The following is a 27,028-nucleotide window of genomic DNA, read 5'->3' as shown; positions in this document are numbered from 1 at the left end:
TAACTTCACTCGCCCCGTCACCGAACTGTTCCCACAGCCTCTGGACTCACTTTCAAGGACTCTTCGTCTCACGTCCGCGACCTTTATTGTAGCACACACCAAACGCTGGAGGAACTCAGCAGGTCAGGCAGCATCTGTGGAAAAGAATAAACAGTCGTCCTTTCGGCCCGAGACCCTTCTTCACGTATTAATTGCTTATTTATTTATTATTATTATTATTATTTTCCTTTTATTTTAGTACTTGCGCGGTTTGATGTTCCCTGCACACAGGTCGCTTGTCCGCCCTGTTGTGTTTGGCCTTTCATCGGCTCCATTGTCCGTCTTTGTATTGCCTGAGATTGCCTGGAGAAAACAAAATGGAGAGAGTACGGAGGAGATTTACTAGAATGTTACCTGGGTTTCAGCACCTAAGTTACAGGGAAAGGTTGAACAAGTTAGGTCTTTATTCTTTGGAGCGTAGAAGGTTGAGGAGGGACTTGATAGAGGTATTTAAAATTATGAGGGGGATAGACAGAGTTGACGTGGATAGGCTTTATCCATTGAGAGTAGGGGAGATTCAAACAAGAGGACATGAGTTGAGAGTTAGGGGGCAAAAGTTTAGGGGTAACACGAGGGGGAATTTCTTTACTCAGAGAGTGGTAGCTGTGTGGAACGAGCTTCCAGTAGAAGTGGTAGAGGCAGGTTCGGTAGTGTCATTTAAAGTAAAATTGGAGAGGTATATGGACAGGGAAGGAATGGAGGATTATGGGCTGAGTGCGGGTTGGTGGGACTAGGTGAGAGTAAGCGTTCGGCACGGACTAGAAGGGCCGAGATGGCCCGTTTCCGTGCTTGTAATCGTTATATGGTTGAAACGAACCCCAGGGTTGTTGTACGGTGACATATATGAATAATCCGCGTCCGTTCCTCCCCGCAGGTGGTTCCCCCTGCTGATCATTTCCTCCAGCATTTTGCGCGAGTTGCCCTGGACGCCCACCCTGACGCGTTCCAGCCGACGTGTTCCAGCCGGCCGAGGGACGACTTTCTGGCAACCCGCTCTCCAACCCGAGCCTTTTCCGGGGGGGGGGGGGGGAAGAGAAAAAAAAACTCTCCCGAAAGGATCGCCACTCTTCCCGGCCTCCGAATTCTCCGAGGGTGGCGGGGGGTTGGTTGGGGAGCCGCCGGTGCGAAGGGGGGGCCCTGTGATTCGGAAAGGAGAGTCGAGAGCACGGCCTGCAGTCGATGGCGCTACAGAGTCTGGAAGTCTGTTCGCGCCCACGCTTGACATCTGTCGCCCCATATGGACTCTCTCCGGCTTAATTGGTGTACCTTGTGAAACCAATGTGCCGCGGATTAGCGGAGGGCTGGATTGCCATGGCTACTTGGAACTTGACAGGGGTGTGAATTCCCTTCAGGGAGAGCCATGCCTCCCTCCCTCGACCCCAGGAGGGCAAATCCACCAGCCAGCAATTACACAAGCACGCTCCAAAGCTACTGTCCTTAAAATATCCAAACAGTGACACTCGGAGATGCATGCAGGAAGATAACTCGGCCGGGGTGGGGGCGGGGGGGGTAATAAAATGACCCTCTTGCAAATTCCCAGAATCGAGGGCTTCTCAGAATCCGGTTTTATCTCACCGGCGAGAAACCCTGCCCCCCAAAAGTATAACGTGACGTGCAACGTTACACGGCGGACTTAACCCTTAGCAGTCTGGGTGTACTCTGCCTCAGTGAAATTAAGCAGAGCCCCCTACAGGCAATGAGTTGCAATGAGAAGTGGGCATGTGTCGAAAATAAATAAATCGCACAGAGACAAAAATGAGAGGGAAAGCAGTGAGGGAGCGTTCAGGAGTTCGAGGTCCGTTCAGGAATCGGACGGCGGAGGGGAAGAAGCTGTTCCTGAATCGCTGAGCGTGTGTCTTCAGGCTCCTGTACCTCCTCCCTGATGGCGGAGGGGAAGAAGCTGTTCCTGAATCGCTGAGTGTGTGCCTTCAGGCTCCTGTACCTCCTCCCTGATGGCGGAGGGGAAGAAGCTGTTCCTGAATCGCTGAGTGTGTGTCTTCAGGCTCCTGTACCTCCTCCCTGATGGCGGAGGGGAAGAAGCTGTTCCTGAATCGCTGAGTGTGTGTCTTCAGGCTCCTGTACCTCCTCCCTGATGGCGGAGGGGGAAGAAGCTGTTCCTGAATCGCTGAGCGTGTGTCTTCAGGCTCCTGTACCTCCTCCCTGATGGCGGAGGGGAAGAAGCCGTTCCTGAATCGCTGAGTGTGTGTCTTCAGGCTCCTGTACCTCCTTCCCGATGGCGGAGGGGAAGAAGCTGTTCCTGAATCGCTGAGTGTGTGTCTTCAGGCTCCTGTACCTCCTCCCTGATGGCAGAGGGGAAGAAGCTGTTCCTGAATCGCTGAGTGTGTGTCTTCAGGCTCCTGTACCTCCTCCCTGATGGCGGAGGGGAAGAAGCTGTTCCTGAATCGCTGAGTGTGTGTCTTCAGGCTCCTGTACCTCCTCCCTGATGGCGGAGGGGGAAGAAGCTGTTTCCTGAATCGCTGAGTGTGTGCCTTCAGGCTCCTGTACCTCCACCCTGATGGCGGAGGGGAAGAAGCTGTTCCTGAATCGCTGAGTGTGTGCCTTCAGGCTCCTGTACCTTTTCCCAGATGGCGGAGGGGAAGAAGCTGTTCTGAATCGCTGAGTGTGTGTCTTCAGGCTCCTGTACCTCCTCCCTGATGGCGGAGGGGAAGAAGCTGTTCCTGAATCGCTGAGTGTGTGTCTTCAGGCTCCTGTACCTCCTCCCTGATGGCGGAGGGGAAGAAGCTGTTCCTGAATCGCTGAGTGTGTGCCTTCAGGCTCCTGTACCTCCTCCCCGATGGCGGAGGGGAAGAAGCTGTTCCTGAATCGCTGGAGTGTGTGTCTTCAGGCTCCTGTACCTCCTCCCCGATGGCGGAGGGGAAGAAGCTGTTCCTGAATCGCTGAGTGTGTGTCTTCAGGCTCCTGTACCTCCTCCCCGATGGCGGAGGGGAAGAAGCTGTTCCTGAGTCGCTGAGTGTGTGTCTTCAGGCTCCTGTACCTCCTCCCCGATGGCGGAGGGGAAGAAGCTGTTCCTGAGTCGCTGAGTGTGTGTCTTCAGGCTCCTGTACCTCCTCCCTGATGGCGGAGGGGAAGAAGCTGTTCCTGAATCGCTGAGTGTGTGTCTTCAGGCTCCTGTACCTCCTCCCTGATGGCAGAGGGGAAGAAGCTGTTCCTGAATCGCTGAGTGTGTGTCTTCAGGCTCCTGTACCTCCTCCCTGATGGCAGAGGGGAAGAAGCTGTTCCTGAATCGCTGAGTGTGTGTCTTCAGGCTCCTGTACCTCCTCCCCGATGGCGGAGGGGAAGAAGCTGTTCCTGAATCGCTGAGTGTGTGTCTTCAGGCTCCTGTACCTCCTCCCTGATGGCGGAGGGGAAGAAGCTGTTCCTGAATCGCAGAGTGTGTGTCTTCAGGCTCCTGTACCTCCTCCCTGATGGTAGCAATGAGTCTTTTGAGGCATCACCTTTTGGAGGTGTCCTGGATGGCGGGGAGACGAGCGCCCACGGTGCAGCTGACTGGGTTTACAACTTTCTGCAGCTCACTTTGAGACTGTGCAGTACCACACCCCCACCCCACCCCTACCAGACGATGAACAAGATCCGAGACTTGTGCCAAAATACCTCCGCGGTAGGAATTTGTGTAGTACAGTCCGCCTTCCTTATCCATGAGGGATTGTTTCCAGGACCCCTCGCGGATACCAAAAAACACGGATGCTCAAGTCCCTTATTCAACCTGTCTCAATGCGGTGGACATTAGGACCCGGCGGAACCTCGGACCTTATTTAACCTGTCTCAGTGCGATGGACATTAGGACCCGGCGGAACCCCGAACCTTATTCAACCTGTCTCGGTGTCGTGGACATTAGGACCCAGTGGAACCCCAGACCTTATTTAACCTGTCTCAGTGCAGTGGACATTAGGACCCGGCGGAACCCCGGACCTTATTTAACCTGTCTCAGTGCGGTGGACATTAGGACCCAGCGGAACCCCAGACCTTATTTAAACTGTCTCAATGCGGTGGACATTAGGACCCGGCGGAACCCCAGACCTTATTTAACCTGTCTCAATGCGGTGGACATTAGGACCCGGCGGAACCCCAGACCTTATTTAACCTGTCTCAATGCGGTGGACATTAGGACCCGGCGGAACCCCAGACCTTATTTAAACTGTCTCAATGCGGTGGACATTAGGACCCGGCGGAACCCCAGACCTTATTTAACCTGTCTCAATGCGGTGGACATTAGGACCCGGCAGAACCCCAGACCTTATTTAACCTGTCTCAGTGCGGTGGACATTAGGACCCGACGGAACCCCGGACCTTATTTAACCTGTCTCAGTGCGGTGGACATTAGGACCTAGTGGAACCCCAAACCTTATTTAACCTGTCTCAATGCGGTGGACATTAGGACCCGGCGGAACCCCGGACCTTATTTAACCTGTCTCAGTGTGGTGGACATTAGGACCCGGCGGAACCCCGGACCTTCTGTAACCTGTCTCGGTGTGGTGGACATTAGGACCCGGCGGAACCCCGGACCTTCTTTAACCTGTCTCGGTGCGGTGGACATTAGGACCCGGCGGAACCCCGGACCTTATTTAACCTGTGTCAGTGCGGTGGACATTAGGACCTGGCGGAACCCCGGACCTTATTTAACCTGTCTCAGTGCGGTGGACATTAGGACCCGGCGGAACCCCGGACCTTCTTTAAACTGTCTCAGTGCGGTGGACATTAGGACCCGGCGGAACCCCGGACCTTCTTTAAACTGTCTCAGTGCGGTGGACATTAGGACCCGGCGGAACACCGGACCTTCTTTAAACTGTCTCAGTGCGGTGGACATTAGGACCCGGCGGAACAACAGACCTTATTTAACCTGTCTCAGTGCGGTGGACATTAGGACCCGGCGGAACCCCGGACCTTCTTTAAACTGTCTCAGTGCGGTGGACATTAGGACCCGGCGGAACCCCGGACCTTATTTAAACTGTCTCAGTGCGGTGGACATTAGGACCCGGCAGAACCCCGGACCTTATTTAACCTGTCTCAGTGTGGTGGACATTAGGACCCGGCGGAACCCCGGACCTTATTTAACCTGTCTCAGTGCGGTGGACATTAGGACCCGGCGGAACCCCGGACCTTATTTAACCTGTTTCGGTGCGGTGGACATTAGAACCCGGCGGAACCCCGGACCTTATTTAACCTGTCTCGGTGCGGTGGACATTAGGACCCGGCGGAACCCCGGACCTTCTTTAAACTGTCTCAGTGCGGTGGACATTAGGACCCGGCGGAATCCCGGACCTTCTTTAAACTGTCTCAGTGCGGTGGACATCAGGACCCGGCGGAACCCCAGACCTTATTTAACCTGTCTCAGTGCGGTGGACATTAGGACCCGGAGGAACCCCGGACCTTCTTTAAACTGTCTCAGTGCCGTGGACATTAGGACCCGGCGGAACCCCGGACCTTATTTAACCTGTTTCGGTGCGGAGAACATTAGGACCCGGCGGATCCCCGGACCTTATTTAACCTGTCTCAGTGCGGTGGACATTAGGACCCGGCGGAATCCCGGACCTTCTTTAAACTGTCTCAGTGCGGTGGACATTAGGACCCGGCGGAACCCCGGACCTTATTTAACCTGTCACAGTGTGGTGGACATTAGGACCCGGCGGAACCCCGGACCTTCTTTAAACTGTCTGAGTGCGGTGGACATTAGGACCCGGCGGAACCCCGGACCTTATTTAACCTGTCTCAGTGCGGTGGACATTAGGACCCGGCGGAACCCCAGACCTTATTTAAACAGTCTCAGTGCGGTGGACATTCGGACCCGGCGGAACCCCGGACCTTCTTTAAACTGTCTCAGTGCGGTGGACATTAGGACCCGGCGGAACCCCAGACCTTATTTAACCTGTCTCAGTGCGGTGGACATTAGGACCCGGCGGAACCCCGGACCTTCTTTAAACTGTCTCAGTGCGGTGGACATTAGGACCCGGCGGAACCCCGGACCTTATTTAACCTGTCTCAGTGCGGTGGACATTAGGACCCGGCGGAACCCCGGACCTTATTTAACCTGTCTCAGTGCGGTGGACATTAGGACCCGGCGGAACCCCGGACCTTATTTAACCTGTCTCAGTGCGGTGGACATTAGGACCCAGCGGAACCCCGGACCTTATTTAAACTGTCTCAGTGCAGTGGACATTAGGACCCGGCGGAACCCCAGACCTTATTTAACCTGTGTCAGTGCGGTGGACATTAGGACCCGGCGGAACCCCGGACCTTATTTAACCTGTGTCAGTGCGGTGGACATTAGGACCCGGCGGAACCCCGGACCTTATTTAACCTGTGTCAGTGCGGTGGACATTACGACCCGGCGGAACCCCAGACCTTATTTAACCTGTCTCAGTACGGTGGACATTAGGACCCGGTGGAACCCTGGACCTTATTTAACCTGTGTCAGTGCGGTGGACATTAGGACCTGGCGGAACCCCAGACCTTATTTAACCTGTCTCAGTGCGGTGGACATTAGGACCCGGCGGAACCCCGGACCTTCTTTAAACTGTCTCAGTGCGGTGGACATTAGGACCCGGCGGAACCCTGGACCTTATTTAACCTGTCACAGTGCGGTGGACATTAGGACCCGGCGGAACCCCGGACCTTCTTTAAACTGTCTGAGTGCGGTGGATATTAGGACCCAGCGGAACCCCGGACCTTATTTAACCTGTCTCAGTGCGGTGGACATTAGGACCCGGCGGAACCCCAGACCTTATTTAAACTGTCTCAGTGCGGTGGACATTCGGACCCGGCGGAACCCCGGACCTTCTTTAAACTGTCTCAGTGCGGTGGACATTAGGACCCGGCGGAACCCCAGACCTTATTTAACCTGTCGCAGTGCGGTGGACATAAGGACCCGGCGGAACCCCGGACCTTCTTTAAACTGTCTCAGTGCGGTGGACATTAGGACCCGGCGGAACCCCGGACCTTATTTAACCTGTGTCAGTGCGGTGGACATTAGGACCCGGCGGAACCCCGGACCTTATTTAACCTGTCTCAGTGCGGTGGACATTAGGACCCGGCGGAACCCCGGACCTTATTTAACCTGTCTCAGTGCGGTGGACATTAGGACCCGGCGGAACCCCGGACCTTATTTAACCTGTCTCAGTGCGGTGGACATTAGGACCCGGCGGAACCCCGGACCTTATTTAAACTGTCTCAGTGCGGTGGACATTAGGACCCGGCGGAACCCCGGACCTTATTTAACCTGTGTCAGTGCGGTGGACATTCGGACCCGGCGGAACCCCGGACCTTATTTAACCTGTGTCAGTGCGGTGGACATTAGGACCCGGCGGAACCCCGGACCTTATTTAACCTGTCTCAGTGCGGTGGACATTAGGACCCGGCGGAACCCCGGACCTTCTTTAAACTGTCTCAGTGCGGTGGACATTAGGACCCGGCGGAACCCCGGACCTTCTTTAAACTGTCTCAGTGCGGTGGACATTAGGACCCGGCGGAACCCCGGACCTTCTTTAAACTGTCTCAGTGCGGTGGACATTAGGACCCGGCGGAACCCCGGACCTTATTTAACCTGTCTCGGTGCGGTGGACATTAGGACCCGGCGGAACCCCGGACCTTATTTAACCTGTCTCGGTGCGGTGGACATTAGGACCTGGCGGAACCCTGGACCTTATTTAACCTGTCACAGTGCGGTGGACATTAGGACCCGGCGGAACACCGGACCTTCTTTAAACTGTCTCAGTGCGGTGGACATTAGGACCCGGCGGAACCCCGGACCTTATTTAACCTGTCTCAGTGCGGTGGACATTAGGACCCAGCGGAACCCCAGACCTTATTTAACCTGTCACAGTGCGGTGGACATTAGGACCCGGCGGAACCCCGGACCTTCTTTAAACTGTCTCAGTGCGGTGGACATTAGGACCCGGCGGAACCCCAGACCTTATTTAACCTGTCTCAGTGCGGTGGACATTAGGACCCGGCGGAACCCCGGACCTTCTTTAAACTGTCTCAGTGCGGTGGACATTAGGACCCAGCGGAACCCTGGACCTACTTTAAACTGTCTCAGTGCGGTGGACATTAGGACCCGGCGGTATCCCGGACCTTCTTTAAACTGTCTCAGTGCGGTGGACATTAGGACCCGGCGGAACCCCAGACCTTATTTAACCTGTCTCAGTGCGGTGGACATTAGGACCCGTCGGAACCCCGGACCTTCTTTAAACTGTCTCAGTGCGGTGGACATTAGGACCCGGCGGAACCCCAGACCTTATTTAACCTGTCTCAGTGCGGTGGGCATTAGGACCCGGCGGAACCCCGGACCTTATTTAACCTGTGTCAGTGCGGTGGACATTAGGACCCGGCGGAACCCCGGACCTTATTTAACCTGTCTCAGTGCGGTGGACATTAGGACCCGGCGGAACCCCGGACCTTATTTAACCTGTCTCAGTGCGGTGGACATTAGGACCCGGCGGAACCCCGGACCTTCTTTAACCTGTCTCAGTGCGGTGGACATTAGGACCCGGAAGAACCCCGGACCTTATTTAAACTGTCTCAGTGCGGTGGACATTAGGACCCGGCGGAACCCCGGACCTTATTTAACCTGTGTCAGTGCGGTGGACATTAGGACCCGGCGGAACCCCGGACCTTATTTAACCTGTGTCAGTGCGGTGGACATTAGGACCCGGCGGAACCCCGGACCTTATTTAACCTGTCTCAGTGCGGTGGACATTAGGACCCGGCGGAACCCCGGACCTTCTTTAAACTGTCTCGGTGCGGTGGACATTAGGACCCGGCGGAACCCCGGACCTTCTTTAAACTGTCTCAGTACGGTGGACATTAGGACCCGGCGGAACCCCGGACCTTATTTAACCTGTCTCGGTGCGGTGGACATTAGGACCCAGCGGAACCCCGGACCTTCTTTAAACTGTCTCAGTGCGGTTGACATTAGGACCCGGCGGAACCCCGGACCTTATTTAACCTGTCTCAGTGCGGTGGACATTAGGACCCGGCGGAACCCCGGACCTTATTTAAACTGTCTCAGTGCGGTGGACATTAGGACCCGGCGGAACCCCGGACCTTATTTAACCTGTGTCAGTGCGGTGGACATTCGGACCCGGCGGAACCCCGGACCTTATTTAACCTGTGTCAGTGCGGTGGACATTAGGACCCGGCGGAACCCCGGACCTTCTTTAAACTGTCTCAGTGCGGTGGACATTAGGACCCGGCGGAACCCCGGACCTTCTTTAAACTGTCTCAGTGCGGTGGACATTAGGACCCGGCGGAACCCCGGACCTTATTTAACCTGTCTCGGTGCGGTGGACATTAGGACCCGGCGGAACCCCGGACCTTATTTAACCTGTCTCGGTGCGGTGGACATTAGGACCTGGCGGAACCCTGGACCTTATTTAACCTGTCACAGTGCGGTGGACATTAGGACCCGGCGGAACACCGGACCTTCTTTAAACTGTCTCAGTGCGGTGGACATTAGGACCCGGCGGAACCCCGGACCTTATTTAACCTGTCTCAGTGCGGTGGACATTAGGACCCAGCGGAACCCCAGACCTTATTTAACCTGTCACAGTGCGGTGGACATTAGGACCCGGCGGAACCCCGGACCTTCTTTAAACTGTCTCAGTGCGGTGGGCATTAGGACCCGGCGGAACCCCAGACCTTATTTAACCTGTCTCAGTGCGGTGGACATTAGGACCCGGCGGAACCCCGGACCTTCTTTAAACTGTCTCAGTGCGGTGGACATTAGTACCCAGCGGAACCCTGGACCTACTTTAAACTGTCTCAGTGCGGTGGACATTAGGACCCGGCGGTATCCCGGACCTTCTTTAAACTGTCTCAGTGCGGTGGACATTAGGACCCGGCGGAACCCCAGACCTTATTTAACCTGTCTCAGTGCGGTGGACATTAGGACCCGTCGGAACCCCGGACCTTCTTTAAACTGTCTCAGTGCGGTGGACATTAGGACCCGGCGGAACCCCGGACCTTATTTAACCTGTGTCAGTGCGGTGGACATTACGACCCGGCGGAACCCCGGACCTTATTTAACCTGTCTCAGTGCGGTGGACATTAGGACCCGGTGGAACCCCGGACCTTATTTAACCTGTGTCAGTGCGGTGGACATTAGGACCTGGCGGAACCCCAGACCTTATTTAACCTGTCTCAGTGCGGTGGACATTAGGACCCGGCGGAACCCCGGACCTTCTTTAAACTGTCTCAGTGCGGTGGACATTAGGACCCGGCGGAACCCTGGACCTTATTTAACCTGTCACAGTGCGGTGGACATTAGGACCCGGCGGAACCCCGGACCTTCTTTAAACTGTCTGAGTGCGGTGGACATTAGGACCCAGCGGAACCCCGGACCTTATTTAACCTGTCTCAGTGCGGTGGACATTAGGACCCGGCGGAACCCCAGACCTTATTTAAACTGTCTCAGTGCGGTGGACATTCGGACCCGGCGGAACCCCGGACCTTCTTTAAACTGTCTCAGTGCGGTGGACATTAGGACCCGGAGGAACCCCAGAACTTATTTAACCTGTCTCAGTGCGGTGGACATTAGGACCCGGCGGAACCCCGGACCTTCTTTAAACTGTCTCAGTGCGGTGGACATTAGGACCCGGCGGAACCCCGGACCTTATTTAACCTGTGTCAGTGCGGTGGACATTAGGACCCGGCGGAACCCCGGACCTTATTTAACCTGTCTCAGTGCGGTGGACATTAGGACCCGGAGGAACCCCGGACCTTATTTAACCTGTCTCAGTGCGTTGGACATTAGGACCCGGCGGAACCCCGGACCTTATTTAACCTGTCTCAGTGCGGTGGATATTAGGACCCGGCGGAACCCCGGACCTTATTTAAACTGTCTCAGTGCGGTGGACATTAGGACCCGGCGGAACCCCGGACCTTATTTAACCTGTGTCAGTGCGGTGGACATTCGGACCCGGCGGAACCCCGGACCTTATTTAACCTGTGTCAGTGCGGTGGACATTAGGACCCGGCGGAACCCCGGACCTTATTTAACCTGTCTCAGTGCGGTGGACATTAGGACCCGGCGGAACCCCGGACCTTCTTTAAACTGTCTGAGTGCGGTGGACATTAGGACCCGGCGGAACCCCGGACCTTCTTTAAACTGTCTCAGTGCGGTGGACATTAGGACCCGGCGGAACCCCGGACCTTATTTAACCTGTCTCGGTGCGGTGGACATTAGGACCCGGCGGAACCCCGGACCTTATTTAACCTGTCTCGGTGCGGTGGACATTAGGACCTGGCGGAACCCTGGACCTTATTTAACCTGTCACAGTGCGGTGGACATTAGGACCCAGCGGAACCCCAGACCTTATTTAACCTGTCACAGTGCGGTGGACATTAGGACCCGGCGGAACCCCAGACCTTATTTAACCTGTCTCAGTGCGGTGGACATTAGGACCCGGCGGAACCCCAGACCTTATTTAACCTGTCTCAGTGCGGTGGACATTAGGACCCGGCGGAACCCCGGACCTTCTTTAAACTGTCTCAGTGCGGTGGACATTAGGACCCAGCGGAACCCTGGACCTTCTTTAAACTGTCTCAGTGCGGTGGACATTAGGACCCGGCGGTATCCCGGACCTTCTTTAAACTGTCTCAGTGCGGTGGACATTAGGACCCGGCGGAACCCCAGACCTTATTTAACCTGTGTCAGTGCGGTGGACATTAGGACCCGGCGGAACCCCGGACCTTATTTAACCTGTCTCAGTGCGGTGGACATTAGGACCCGGCGGAACCCCGGACCTTATTTAACCTGTCTCAGTGCGGTGGACATTAGGACCCGGCGGAACTCCGGACCGTATTTAACCTGTCTCAGTGCGGTGGACATTAGGACCCGGCAGAACCCCGGACCTTATTTAAACGGTCTCAGTGCGGTGGACATTAGGACCCGGCGGAACCCCGGACCTTATTTAACCTGTGTCAGTGCGGTGGACATTAGGACCCGGCGGAACCCCGGACCTTATTTAACCTGTGTCAGTGCGGTGGACATTAGGACCCGGCGGAACCCCGGACCTTATTTAACCTGTCTCGGTGCGGTGGACATTAGGACCCGGCGGAACCCCGGACCTTCTTTAAACTGTCTCGGTGCGGTGGACATTAGGACCCGGCGGAACCCCGGACCTTCTTTAAACTGTCTCGGTGCGGTGGACATTAGGACCCGGCGGAACCCCGGACCTTATTTAACCTGTCTTGGTGCGGTGGACATTAGGACCCGGCGGAACCCCGGACCTTATTTAACCTGTCTCGGTGCGGTGGACATTAGGACCTGGCGGAACCCTGGACCTTATTTAACCTGTCACAGTGCGGTGGACATTAGGACCCGGCGGAACCCCGGACCTTCTTTAACCTGTCTCAGTGCGGTGGACATTAGGACCCGGCGGAACCCCGGACCTTCTTTCAACTGTCTCAGTGCGGTGGACATTAGGACCCGGCGGAACCCCGGACCTTCTTTCAACTGTCTCAGTGCGGTGGACATTAGGACCCGGCGGAACCCCGGACCTTCTTTAAACTGTCTCAGTGCGGTGGACGTTAGGTCCCGGCGGAACCCTGGACCTTCTTTAAACTGTCTCAGTGCGGTGGTCATTAGGTCCCGGCGGAACCCCGGACCTTCTTTAAACTGTCTCAGTGCGGTGGACATTAGGACCCGGCGGAACCCCGGACCTTCTTTAAACTGTCTCAGTGCGGTGGTCATTAGGTCCCGGCGGAACCCCGGACCTTATTTAACCTGTCTCAGTGCGGTGGACATTAGGACCCGGCGGAACCCCGGAGCTTATTGAACCTGTCTCAGTGCGGTGGACATTAGGACCCGGCGGAACCCCGGACCTTATTTAACCTGTCTCAGTGCGGTGGACATTAGGACCCAGCGGAACCCTGGACCTTCTTTAAACTGTCTCAGTGCGGTGGACATTAGGACCCGGCGGTATCCCGGACCTTCTTTAAACTGTCTCAGTGCGGTGGACATTAGGACCCGGCGGAACCCCAGACCTTATTTAACCTGTGTCAGTGCGGTGGACATTAGGAACCGGCGGAACCCCGGACCTTATTTAACCTGTCTCAGTGCGGTGGACATTAGGACCCGGCGGAACCCCGGACCTTATTTAACCTGTCTCAGTGCGGTGGACATTAGGACCCGGCGGAACCCCGGACCGTATTTAACCTGTCTCAGTGCGGTGGACATTAGGACCCGGCAGAACCCCGGACCTTATTTAAACGGTCTCAGTGCGGTGGACATTAGGACCCGGCGGAACCCCGGACCTTATTTAACCTGTGTCAGTGCGGTGGACATTAGGACCCGGCGGAACCCCGGACCTTATTTAACCTGTGTCAGTGCGGTGGACATTAGGACCCGGCGGAACCCCGGACCTTATTTAACCTGTCTCAGTGCGGTGGACATTAGGACCCGGCGGAACCCCGGACCTTCTTTCAACTGTCTCAGTGCGGTGGACATTAGGACCCGGCGGAACCCCGGACCTTCTTTCAACTGTCTCAGTGCGGTGGACATTAGGACCCGGCGGAACCCCGGACCTTCTTTAAACTGTCTCAGTGCGGTGGACGTTAGGTCCCGGCGGAACCCTGGACCTTCTTTAAACTGTCTCAGTGCGGTGGTCATTAGGTTCCGGCGGAACCCCGGACCTTCTTTAAACTGTCTCAGTGCGGTGGACATTTGGACCCGGCGGAACCCCGGACCTTCTTTAAACTGTCTCAGTGCGGTGGTCATTAGGTCCCGGCGGAACCCCGGACCTTATTTAACCTGTCTCAGTGCGGTGGACATTAGGACCCGGCGGAACCCCGGAGCTTATTGAACCTGTCTCAGTGCGGTGGACATTAGGACCCGGCGGAACCCCGGACCTTATTTAACCTGTCTCAGTGCGGTGGACATTAGGACCCGGCGGAACCCCGGACCTTCTTTAAACTGTCTCAGTGCGGTGGACATTAGGACCCGTCGGAACCCCGGACCTTATTTAACCTGTCTCAGTGCGGTGGACATTAGGACCCGGCGGAACCCCGGACCTTCTTTCAACTGTCTCAGTGCGGTGGACATTAGGACCCGGCGGAACCCCGGACCTTCTTTAAACTGTCTCAGTGCGGTGGACATTAGGACCCGGCGGAACCCCCGGACCTTCTTTAAACTGTCTCAGTGCGGTGGACTTTAGGACCCGGCGGAACCCCGGAGCTTATTGAACCTGTCTCAGTGCGGTGGACATTAGGACCCGGCGGAACCCCGGACCTTATTTAACCTGTCTCGGTGCGGTGGACATTAGGACCCGGCGGAACCCCGGACCTTATTTAACCTGTCTCGGTGCGGTGGACATTAGGACCCGGCGGAACCCCGGACCTTATTTAACCTGTCTCGGTGTGGTGGACATTAGGACCCAGTGGAACCCCGGACCTTATTTAACCTGTCTCAGTGCAGTGGACATTAGGATCCGGCGGAACCCCGGACCTTATTTAACCTGTCTCAGTGCGGTGGACATTAGGATCCGGCGGAACCCCGGACCTTATTTAACCTGTCTCAGTGCGATGGACATTATGACCCGGCGGAACCCCGGACCTTATTTAACCTGTCTCAGTGCGGTGGACATTAGGACCCGGCGGAACCCCGGACCTTCTTTAAACTGTCTCGGTGCGGTGGACATTAGGACCCGGCGGAACCCCGGACCTTCTTTAAACTGTCTCGGTGCGGTGGACATTAGGACCCGGCGGAACCCCGGACCTTATTTAACCTGTCTCGGTGCGGTGGACATTAGGACCCGGCGGAACCCCGGACCTTCTTTAAACTGTCTCAGTGCGGTGGACATTAGGACCCGGCGGAACCCCGGACCTTATTTAAACTGTCTCAGTGCGGTGGACATTAGGACCCGGCAGAACCCCGGACCTTATTTAACCTGTCTCAGTGTGGTGGACATTAGGACCCGGCGGAACCCCGGACCTTATTTAACCTGTCTCAGTGCGGTGGACATTAGGACCCGGCGGAACCCCGGACCTTATTTAACCTGTTTCGGTGCGGTGGACATTAGAACCCGGCGGAACCCCGGACCTTATTTAACCTGTCTCGGTGCGGTGGACATTAGGACCCGGCGGAACCCCGGACCTTCTTTAAACTGTCTCAGTGCGGTGGACATTAGGACCCGGCGGAATCCCGGACCTTCTTTAAACTGTCTCAGTGCGGTGGACATTAGGACCCGGCGGAACCCCAGACCTTATTTAACCTGTCTCAGTGCGGTGGACATTAGGACCCGGAGGAACCCCGGACCTTCTTTAAACTGTCTCAGTGCGGTGGACATTAGGACCCGGCGGAACCCCGGACCTTATTTAACCTGTTTCGGTGCGGTGGACATTAGGACCCGGCGGATCCCCGGACCTTATTTAACCTGTCTCAGTGCGGTGGACATTAGGACCCGGCGGAATCCCGGACCTTCTTTAAACTGTCTCAGTGCGGTGGACATTAGGACCCGGCGGAACCCCGGACCTTATTTAACCTGTCACAGTGTGGTGGACATTAGGACCCGGCGGAACCCCGGACCTTCTTTAAACTGTCTGAGTGCGGTGGACATTAGGACCCGGCGGAACCCCGGACCTTATTTAACCTGTCTCAGTGCGGTGGACATTAGGACCCGGCGGAACCCCGGACCTTCTTTAACCTGTCTCAGTGCGGTGGACATTAGGACCCGGCGGAACCCCGGACCTTATTTAACCTGTCTCAGTGCGGTGGACATTAGGACCCGGCGGAACCCCGGACCTTCTTTAACCTGTCTCAGTGCGGTGGACATTAGGACCCGGCGGAACCCCGGACCTTCTTTCAACTGTCTCAGTGCGGTGGACATTAGGACCCGGCGGAACCCCGGACCTTCTTTCAACTGTCTCAGTGCGGTGGACATTAGGACCCGGCGGAACCCCGGACCTTCTTTAAACTGTCTCAGTGCGGTGGACGTTAGGTCCCGGCGGAACCCTGGACCTTCTTTAAACTGTCTCAGTGCGGTGGTCATTAGGTCCCGGCGGAACCCCGGACCTTCTTTAAACTGTCTCAGTGCGGTGGACATTAGGACCCGGCGGAACCCCGGACCTTCTTTAAACTGTCTCAGTGCGGTGGTCATTAGGTCCCGGCGAAACTCCGGACCTTATTTAACCTGTCTCAGTGCGGTGGACATTAGGACCCGGCGGAACCCCGGAGCTTATTGAACCTGTCTCAGTGCGGTGGACATTAGGACCCGGCGGAACCCCGGACCTTATTTAACCTGTCTCAGTGCGGTGGACATTAGGACCCGGCGGAACCCCGGACCTTCTTTAAACTGTCTCAGTGCGGTGGACATTAGGACCCGTCGGAACCCCGGACCTTATTTAACCTGTCTCAGTGCGGTGGACATTAGGACCCGGCGGAACCCCGGACCTTCTTTAAACTGTCTCAGTGCGGTGGACATTAGGACCCGGCGGAACCCCCGGACCTTCTTTAAACTGTCTCAGTGCGGTGGACTTTAGGACCCGGCGGAACCCCGGAGCTTATTGAACCTGTCTCAGTGCGGTGGACATTAGGACCCGGCGGAACCCCGGACCTTATTTAACCTGTCTCGGTGCGGTGGACATTAGGACCCGGCGGAACCCCGGACCTTATTTAACCTGTCTCGGTGCGGTGGACATTAGGACCCGGCGGAACCCCGGACCTTATTTAACCTGTCTCGGTGTGGTGGACATTAGGACCCAGTGGAACCCCGGACCTTATTTAACCTGTCTCAGTGCAGTGGACATTAGGATCCGGTGGAACCCCGGACCTTATTTAACCTGTCTCAGTGCGGTGGACATTAGGATCCGGCGGAACCCCGGACCTTATTTAACCTGTCTCAGTGCGATGGACATTAGGACCCGGCGGAACCCCGCACCTTATTTAACCTGTCTCAGTGCGGTGGACATTAGGACCCGGCGGAACCCCGGACCTTCTTTAAACTGTCTCGGTGCGGTGGACATTAGGACCCGGCGGAACCCCGGACCTTCTTTAAACTGTCTCGGTGCGGTGGACATTAGGACCCGGCGGAACCCCGGACCTTATTTAACCTGTCTCGGTGCGGTGGACATTAGGACCCGGCGGAACCCCGGACCTTCTTTAAACTGTCTCAGTGCGGTGGACATTAGGACCCGGCGGAACCCCGGACCTTATTTAAACTGTCTCAGTGCTGTGGACATTAGGACCCGGCAGAACCCCGGACCTTATTTAACCTGTCTCAGTGTGGTGGACATTAGGACCCGGCGGAACCCCGGACCTTATTTAACCTGTCTCAGTGCGGTGGACATTAGGACCCGGCGGAACCCCGGACCTTATTTAACCTGTTTCGGTGCGGTGGACATTAGAACCCGGCGGAACCCCGGACCTTATTTAACCTGTCTCGGTGCGGTGGACATTAGGACCCGGCGGAACCCCGGACCTTCTTTAAACTGTCTCAGTGCGGTGGACATTAGGACCCGGCGGAATCCCGGACCTTCTTTAAACTGTCTCAGTGCGGTGGACATTAGGACCCGGCGGAACCCCAGACCTTATTTAACCTGTCTCAGTGCGGTGGACATTAGGACCCGGAGGAACCCCGGACCTTCTTTAAACTGTCTCAGTGCGGTGGACATTAGGACCCGGCGGAACCCCGGACCTTATTTAACCTGTTTCGGTGCGGTGGACATTAGGACCCGGCGGATCCCCGGACCTTATTTAACCTGTCTCAGTGCGGTGGACATTAGGACCCGGCGGAATCCCGGACCTTCTTTAAACTGTCTCAGTGCGGTGGACATTAGGACCCGGCGGAACCCCGGACCTTATTTAACCTGTCACAGTGTGGTGGACATTAGGACCCGGCGGAACCCCGGACCTTCTTTAAACTGTCTGAGTGCGGTGGACATTAGGACCCGGCGGAACCCCGGACCTTATTTAACCTGTCTCAGTGCGGTGGACATTAGGACCCGGCGGAACCCCAGACCTTATTTAAACTGTCTCAGTGCGGTGGACATTCGGACCCGGCGGAACCCCGGACCTTCTTTAAACTGTCTCAGTGCGGTGGACATTAGGACCCGGCGGAACCCCAGACCTTATTTAACCTGTCTCAGTGCGGTGGACATTAGGACCCGGCGGAACCCCGGACCTTCTTTAAACTGTCTCAGTGCGGTGGACATTAGGACCCGGCGGAACCCCGGACCTTATTTAACCTGTCTCAGTGCGGTGGACATTAGGACCCGGCGGAACCCCGGACCTTATTTAACCTGTCTCAGTGCGGTGGACATTAGGACCCGGCGGAACCCCGGACCTTATTTAACCTGTCTCAGTGCGGTGGACATTAGGACCCGGCGGAACCCCGGACCTTATTTAAACTGTCTCAGTGCAGTGGACATTAGGACCCGGCGGAACCCCGGACCTTATTTAACCTGTGTCAGTGCGGTGGACATTAGGACCCGGCGGAACCCCGGACCTTATTTAACCTGTGTCAGTGCGGTGGACATTAGGACCCGGCGGAACCCCGGACCTTATTTAACCTGTGTCAGTGCGGTGGACATTACGACCCGGCGGAACCCCAGACCTTATTTAACCTGTCTCAGTGCGGTGGACATTAGGACCCGGTGGAACCCCGGACCTTATTTAACCTGTGTCAGTGCGGTGGACATTAGGACCTGGCGGAACCCCAGACCTTATTTAACCTGTCTCAGTGCGGTGGACATTAGGACCCGGCGGAACCCCGGACCTTCTTTAAACTGTCTCAGTGCGGTGGACATTAGGACCCGGCGGAACCCTGGACCTTATTTAACCTGTCACAGTGCGGTGGACATTAGGACCCGGCGGAACCCCGGACCTTCTTTAAACTGTCTGAGTGCGGTGGACATTAGGACCCAGCGGAACCCCGGACCTTATTTAACCTGTCTCAGTGCGGTGGACATTAGGACCCGGCGGAACCCCAGACCTTATTTAAACTGTCTCAGTGCGGTGGACATTCGGACCCGGCGGAACCCCGGACCTTCTTTAAACTGTCTCAGTGCGGTGGACATTAGGACCCGGCGGAACCCCGGACCTTATTTAACCTGTCTCAGTGCGGTGGACATTAGGACCCGGCGGAACCCCGGACCTTCTTTAAACTGTCTCAGTGCGGTGGACATTAGGACCCGGCGGAACCCCGGACCTTATTTAACCTGTGTCAGTGCGGTGGACTTTAGGACCCGGCGGAACCCCGGACCTTATTTAACCTGTCTCAGTGCGGTGGACATTAGGACCCGGCGGAACCCCGGACCTTATTTAACCTGTCTCAGTGCGGTGGACATTAGGACCCGGCGGAACCCCGGACCTTATTTAACCTGTCTCAGTGCGGTGGACATTAGGACCCGGCGGAACCCCGGACCTTATTTAAACTGTCTCAGTGCGGTGGACATTAGGACCCGGCGGAACCCCGGACCTTATTTAACCTGTGTCAGTGCGGTGGACATTCGGACCCGGCGGAACCCCGGACCTTATTTAACCTGTCTCAGTGCGGTGGACATTAGGACCCGGCGGAACCCCGGACCTTATTTAACCTGTCTCAGTGCGGTGGACATTAGGACCCGGCGGAACCCCGGACCTTCTTTAAACTGTCTCAGTGCGGTGGACATTAGGACCCGGCGGAACCCCGGACCTTATTTAACCTGTCTCGGTGCGGTGGACATTAGGACCCGGCGGAACCCCGGACCTTATTTAACCTGTCTCGGTGCGGTGGACATTAGGACCTGGCGGAACCCTGGACCTTATTTAACCTGTCACAGTGCGGTGGACATTAGGACCCGGCGGAACACCGGACCTTCTTTAAACTGTCTCAGTGCGGTGGACATTAGGACCCGGCGGAACCCCGGACCTTCTTTAAACTGTCTCAGTGCGGTGGACATTAGGACCCGGCGGAACCCCAGACCTTATTTAACCTGTCTCAGTGCGGTGGACATTAGGAGCCGGCGGAACCCCGGACCTTCTTTAAACTGTCTCAGTGCGGTGGACATTAGGACCCAGCGGAACCCTGGACCTTCTTTAAACTGTCTCAGTGCGGTGGACATTAGGACCCGGCGGTATCCCGGACCTTCTTTAAACTGTCTCAGTGCGGTGGACATTAGGACCCGGCGGAACCCCAGACCTTATTTAACCTGTCTCAGTGCGGTGGACATTAGGACCCGTCGGAACCCCGGACCTTCTTTAAACTGTCTCAGTGCGGTGGACATTAGGACCCGGCGGAACCCCAGACCTTATTTAACCTGTCTCAGTGCGGTGGGCATTAGGACCCGGCGGAACCCCGGACCTTATTTAACCTGTGTCAGTGCGGTGGACATTAGGACCCGGCGGAACCCCGGACCTTATTTAACCTGTCTCAGTGCGGTGGACATTAGGATCCGGCGGAACCCCGGACCGTATTTAACCTGTCTCAGTGCGGTGGACATTAGGACCCGTCAGAACCCCGGACCTTATTTAAACTGTCTCAGTGCGGTGGACATTAGGACCCGGCGGAACCCCGGACCTTATTTAACCTGTGTCAGTGCGGTGGACATTAGGACCCGGCGGAACCCCGGACCTTATTTAACCTGTGTCAGTGCGGTGGACATTAGGACCCGGCGGAACCCCGGACCTTATTTAACCTGTCTCAGTGCGGTGGACATTAGGACCCGGCGGAACCCCGGACCTTCTTTAAACTGTCTCGGTGCGGTGGACATTAGGACCCGGCGGAACCCCGGACCTTCTTTAAACTGTCTCGGTGCAGTGGACATTAGGACCCGGCGGAACCCCGGACCTTATTTAACCTGTCTCGGTGCGGTGGACATTAGGACCCGGCGGAACCCCGGACCTTATTTAACCTGTCTCGGTGCGGTGGACATTAGGACCTGGCGGAACCCTGGACCTTATTTAACCTGTCACAGTGCGGTGGACATTAGGACCCGGCGGAACCCCGGACCTTCTTTAAACTGTCTCAGTGCGGTGGACATTAGGACCCGGCGGAACCCCGGACCTTCTTTCAACTGTCTCAGTGCGGTGGACATTAGGACCCGGCGGAACCCCGGACCTTCTTTCAACTGTCTCAGTGCGGTGGACGTTAGGACCCGGCGGAACCCCGGACCTTCTTTAAACTGTCTCAGTGCGGTGGACGTTAGGTCCCGGCGGAACCCGGGACCTTCTTTAAACTGTCTCAGTGCGGTGGTCATTAGGTCCCGGCGGAACCCCGGACCTTCTTTAAACTGTCTTAGTGCGGTGGACATTAGGACCCGGCGGAACCCCGGACCTTCTTTAAACTGTCTCAGTGCGGTGGTCATTAGGTCCCGGCGGAACCCCGGACCTTATTTAACCTGTCTCAGTGTGGTGGACATTAGGACCCGGCGGAACCCCGGAGCTTATTGAACCTGTCTCAGTGCGGTGGACATTAGGACCCGGCGGAACCCCGGACCTTATTTAACCTGTCTCAGTGCGGTGGACATTAGGACCCGGCGGAACCCCGGACCTTCTTTAAACTGTCTCAGTGCGGTGGACATTAGGACCCGTCGGAACCCCGGACCTTATTTAACCTGTCTCAGTGCGGTGGACATTAGGACCCGGTGGAACCCCGGACCTTCTTTCAACTGTCTCAGTGCGGTGGACATTAGGACCCGGCGGAACCCTGGACCTTCTTTAAACTGTCTCAGTGCGGTGGACATTAGGACCCGGCGGAACCCCGGACCTTCTTTAAACTGTCTCAGTGCGGTGGACTTTTGGACCCGGCGGAACCCCGGAGCTTATTGAACCTGTCTCAGTGCGGTGGACATTAGGACCCGGCGGAACCCCGGACCTTATTTAACCTGTCTCGGTGCGGTGGACATTAGGACCCGGCGGAACCCCGGACCTTATTTAACCTGTCTCGGTGCGGTGGACATTAGGACCCGGCGGAACCCCGGACCTTATTTAACCTGTCTCGGTGTGGTGGACATTAGGACCCAGTGGAACCCCGGACCTTATTTAACCTGTCTCAGTGCAGTGGACATTAGGATCCGGCGGAACCCCGGACCTTATTTAACCTGTCTCAGTGCGGTGGACATTAGGATCCGGCGGAACCCCGGACCTTATTTAACCTGTCTCAGTGCGATGGACATTAGGACCCGGCGGAACCCCGGACCTTATTTAACCTGTCTCAGTGCGGTGGACATTAGGACCCGGCAGCGGAGCTCTGAATCCGCAGTGTTTCTGTTCACGAAAATAATCACGATCGTGATTGAAAATAAAGTGGAAGTAATAAAGCGTTCAGAAAGAGGTGAAACGCCATCAGTCGTTGTAAAAGCGTTAGGCTACAGTCGGTCAACATTCAGAACAATTTTAAAGGATAAAGTGAGAAAGGCCCTGCCCCAATGAAAGCTACAATTATTACTAAGCAACGCAGTGGTTTAATTATTGGGTTTTGGGTTTTTGATCCTCCACATCAACCCGGCACGGATGGAGAGCGAACTCGGGAGCGATCTGTCACTGGATCGAAATCGGCAACTTCCCGAGCCTGGCGCTGAAACATACGTTCTTAAGTGTTTTATATGCATAGAAAGGTAAATTGTATACTATATACTAAAACAAACGTTTGACTAACTGACGCTAAATAATACCGGATGTACCTGTTCCAACTTACTTAGTAAGAGAACTTCCGATTTTTTGTCGATCCCGATCCACGATAACCCACGCACATCCTCCCGTATACTTTAGATCATCTCTAGATTACTTATAATACCTAATACAATGTAAATGCTGTGTAAAATAGTTGTCATACTGCATTGTTTAGGGAATAATGACAAGAAAAAATAGTCTGTACATGCTCGAACAACGAGAGCTGGAGAGAGAACTTCCGGGTTTTCCCGACCCGCGGTTGGTTGAGTTCGCGGATAAGGAGGACCGACTGTACACTCTTCATGGTAGAAATTCATGAGTCTCTTGGTGACACGCTAAGTCTGCCCAAACTCCTCATGAAACAGAGTCTCAGAGTTACAGGAGGATTATCAGGACACATTCAGTATGAATGTGACTCCCCCCACCACACGGGTAAAGCCACTCAGCCAGACTGAGTCAGGGAGGCCTAGTTGTGTCACCTCTTCACTGTAAGAACACACCGTCACCATTTCCTGATACAGCAAAGTTCAAAGTACTGTGCTCAGTTCTGGTCGCCTCCCTACAGGAAGGATATGGAAACCATAGAAAGGGTGCAGAGGAGATTTACAAGGATGTTGCCTGGATTGGAGAGCATGCCTTATGAGAATAGGTTGAGTGAACTCGGCCTTTTCTCCTTGGAGCGATGGAGGATGAGAGGTGATCTGATAGAGGTGTACAAGATGATGAGAGGCATTGATCGTGTGGATAGTCAGAGGCTTTTCCCCAGGGCTGAAATGGCTGGCAGGAGAGGACACAGGTTTAAGGTGCTGGGGAGTAGGTACAGAGGAGATGTCAGGGGTAAGTTTTTTACTCAGAGAGTGGTGAGTGCGTGGAATGGGCTGCCGGCGACGGTGGTGGAGGCGGATACGATAGGGTCTTTCAAGAGACGTTTGGATAGGTACACGGAGCTTAGAAAAATAGAGGGCTATGGGTAAGCCCAGTAATTTCTAAGGTAGGAACATGCTCAGCACGGCTTTGTGGGTCGAAGGGCCTGTATTGTGCTGTAGGTTTTCTATGTTTCTAAATTGGACAGGATATAATAAAAATGGTGAGACTCTTGGCAGTGTGGAAGATCTGAAAGATCTTAGGGTCCCTGTCGATAGGACACTCAAAGCTGCTGCGTAGGTTGGCAATGTTGTTAAGAAGGCGTCTGGTGTATTGGCCTTCATCAACCATGGGATTGAGTTCAGGAGCCGAGAGGTAATGTTACAGCTATACAAGACCTTGGTCAGACCCCACTTGGAGTACTGTGTTCAATTCTGGTCACCTCACTATAGGAAGGATGTGGGTACTATAGAGAGAGTGCAGAGGAGATTTACAAGGATGTTGCCTGGATTGGGGAGCATGCCTTATGAGAATAGGTTGAGTGAACTCGGCCTTTTCTCCTTGGAGCGACGGAGGGTGAGAGGTGACCTGATAGAGGTGTACAAGACGATGAGAGGCATTGATCGTGTGGATAGTCAGAGGCTTTTCCCCAGGGCTGAAATGGCTAGCACGAGAGGACACAGGTTTAAGGTGCTGGGGAGTAGGTACAGAGGAGATGTCAGGGGGAAGTTTTTTACTCAGAGAGTGGTGAGTGTGTGGAATGGGCTGCCGGTGAAGGTGGTGGAGGCAGATACGATAGGGTCTTTTAAGAGCCTCTTAGAAAGGAACATGGAGCTTAGAATAATAGAGGGCTATGGGGTAGGGAAATTCTATGTAGTTTCTAGAGTAGGATACATGGTTGGCACAACAGTGTGGGCCAAAGGGCCTGTAATGTGTTCTATGTTCTAAATTTAATATCGAGGTACATGCGTGTCACCATATACAGCCCCGAGATTCATTTTCTTGCGGGCATTCACAGTAAATACAAGGAACACAATAGAATCAATGAAGGACCGCCCACAGCAAGATGGACAAACAACCAGTGTGTGAAAGACGGTTCAAATACACATTTAAATAATAATAATAATAACAGTAATAATAAATAAACAATAAATATCGAGAACATGAGTTCAATCCCAGCATCCTCCGTAAGGCGTCTCTGTACGCCCTCCCCCCAACCCCCCACGGAAGGCGAGGGTCACCCCCCACCCCCCCCCCCCCGGTCACCCCGGTTTCCTCCACCGCACTCCAAAGACGCGCCGGTCGATTGGTCATTGTAAACTGTCCCGCGATTAGACCAGGGTTAAATCGGGGCAGTTGGGGCCTTGCTGGGGTAGCAGAGCATGAAGGCCCAGCTGGGCCTACTCCGCCCTGTATCGCTAAGGAAATAAACAGGTAGTTAGACAAGTAAATAAATAGGTAGGTCGATAGATCAATAAATATGTAAACACTGGTGCACCTCAGGGGTGTGTGCTTAGCCCACTGGTCCACTATCTCTACACCCATGACTGTGTGGCTGGGCATAGCTCAAATGCCTTCTATAAATTTGCTGACGATACAACCTGATGCACCATCAATAACTCACTCTGAGACGTAAAGGTGAGATATCGGCTTTTATTGACTGGAAGAAGGAACGAGCAGTGAGTGACCACCATACTACATCCTGGAGACTGAGAGGCCAGGCTCAGGCCTCGATCGCCTTTATACCGGGGTCTGTGGGAGGAGCCACGGTCTGTGGGAGGAGCCACAGGAGCAGTCAGCAGGGGGGGGGGGTCGTGACCAGACAGGTATATGTAGTTCACCACACAACCGTTGTTGGTGACGAGAGGGCGGAGAGGAGTGAGATATGCCAACTGGTGGAGTGGTGTCGCAGCAACAACCTGGCACTCAACATCAGTAAGACTGAAAAGCTGATTGTGGACTTCAGGAAGGGTAAGATGAAGGAACACATACCAATCCTCATAGAGGGATCAGAAGTGGAGAGAGTGAGCAGTTTCAAGTTCCTGGGTGTCAAGATCTCTGAGGATCTAACCTGGTCCCAACATATCGATGTAGTTATAAAGAAGGCAAGACAGTGGCTGTACTTCATTAGGAGTTTGAAGAGATTTGGCATGTCAACAAGTACACTCAAAAACTTCTATAGTTGTACCGTGGAGAGCATTCTGACAGGCTGCATCACTGTCTGGTGTGGAGGGGCTACTGCACAGGACCGAAAGAAGCTGCAGAGGGTTGTAAATCTAGTCAGCTCCATCTCGAGCACAAAGTACCCAGGACATCTTCAGGGAGTGGTGTCTCAGAAAGGCAGCGTCCATTATTAAGGACCTCCAGCTCCCAGGGCGTGCCCTTTTCTCACTGTTACCATCAGGGAGGAGGTACAGGAGCCTGAAGGCACACACTCAGCGATTCAGGAACAGCTTCTTCCCCTCCGCCATCGGGGAGGAGGTACAGGAGCCTGAAGACACACACTCAGCGATTCAGGAACAGCTTCTTCCCCTCCGCCATCAGGGAGGAGGTACAGGAGCCTGAAGACACACACTCAGCGATTCAGGAACAGCTTCTTCCCCTCCGCCATCAGGGAGGAGGTACAGAGGCCTGAAGACACACACTCAGCGATTCAGGAACAGCTTCTTCCCCTCCGCCATCAGGGAGGAGGTACAGGAGCCTGAAGACTCACACTCAGCGGTTCAGGAACAGCTTCTTCCCCTCCGCCATCAGGGAGGAGGTACAGGAGCCTGAAGACACACACTCAGCGATTCAGGAACAGCTTCTTCCCCTCCGCCATCGGGGAGGAGGTACAGGAGCCTGAAGACACACACTCAGCGATTCAGGAACAGCTTCTTCCCCTCCGCCATCGGGGAGGAGGTACAGGAGCCTGAAGACACACACTCAGCGATTCAGGAACAGCTTCTTCCCCTCCGCCATCGGGGAGGAGGTACAGGAGCCTGAAGACACACACTCAGCGATTCAGGAACAGCTTCTTCCCCTCCGCCATCAGGGAGGAGGTACAGGAGCCTGAAGACACACACTCAGCGATTCGGGAACAGCTTCTTCCCCTCCGCCATCAGGGAGGAGGTACAGGAGCCTGAAGACACACACTCAGCGATTCGGGAACAGCTTCTTCCCCTCCGCCATCAGGGAGGAGGTACAGGAGCCTGAAGACACACACTCAGCGATTCAGGAACAGCTTCTTCCCCTCCGCCATCAGGGAGGAGGTACAGGAGCCAGAAGACACACACTCAGCGATTCAGGAACAGCTTCTTCCCCTCCGCCATCCGATTTCTAAAAGGACAATGAACCCGTGGATACTTTGCCCCCCTCTCTTTTGGTACGACTTATGCTCAAATCTCGGCAAGCCACAGGATATCTCACCTTAATTAAGCGGATGACGCTCAGACGTACTTAGTGTCACCAAGTGACCGTGTTCCCACGCAATCGCTGGTAAAAACTGAGCTGAACTAGTCACTGATTGGGTGAGCCGACATT

The 27,028-nt window shown here is 55.1% G+C and overlaps 1 long non-coding RNA gene across 1 annotated transcript; it reads right to left on the bottom strand.

Annotated features, from left to right (window-relative positions):
* On the bottom strand, positions 1-27,001 carry LOC140716700 (uncharacterized). The gene is made up of 3 exons (XR_012096356.1): positions 26,915-27,001; positions 242-342; positions 1-134 (listed from the first exon to the last, which is right to left on the bottom strand). It is a non-coding gene; the product is annotated as an uncharacterized lncRNA (long non-coding RNA).
* Positions 27,002-27,028: the final 27 nt, after the last annotated feature.

Source organism: Hemitrygon akajei, chromosome 26 (genome assembly GCF_048418815.1).
Source record: "Hemitrygon akajei chromosome 26, sHemAka1.3, whole genome shotgun sequence".
NCBI lineage: Eukaryota > Metazoa > Chordata > Chondrichthyes > Myliobatiformes > Dasyatidae > Hemitrygon > Hemitrygon akajei.
This window is presented reverse-complemented; position numbering and strand designations above follow the sequence as displayed.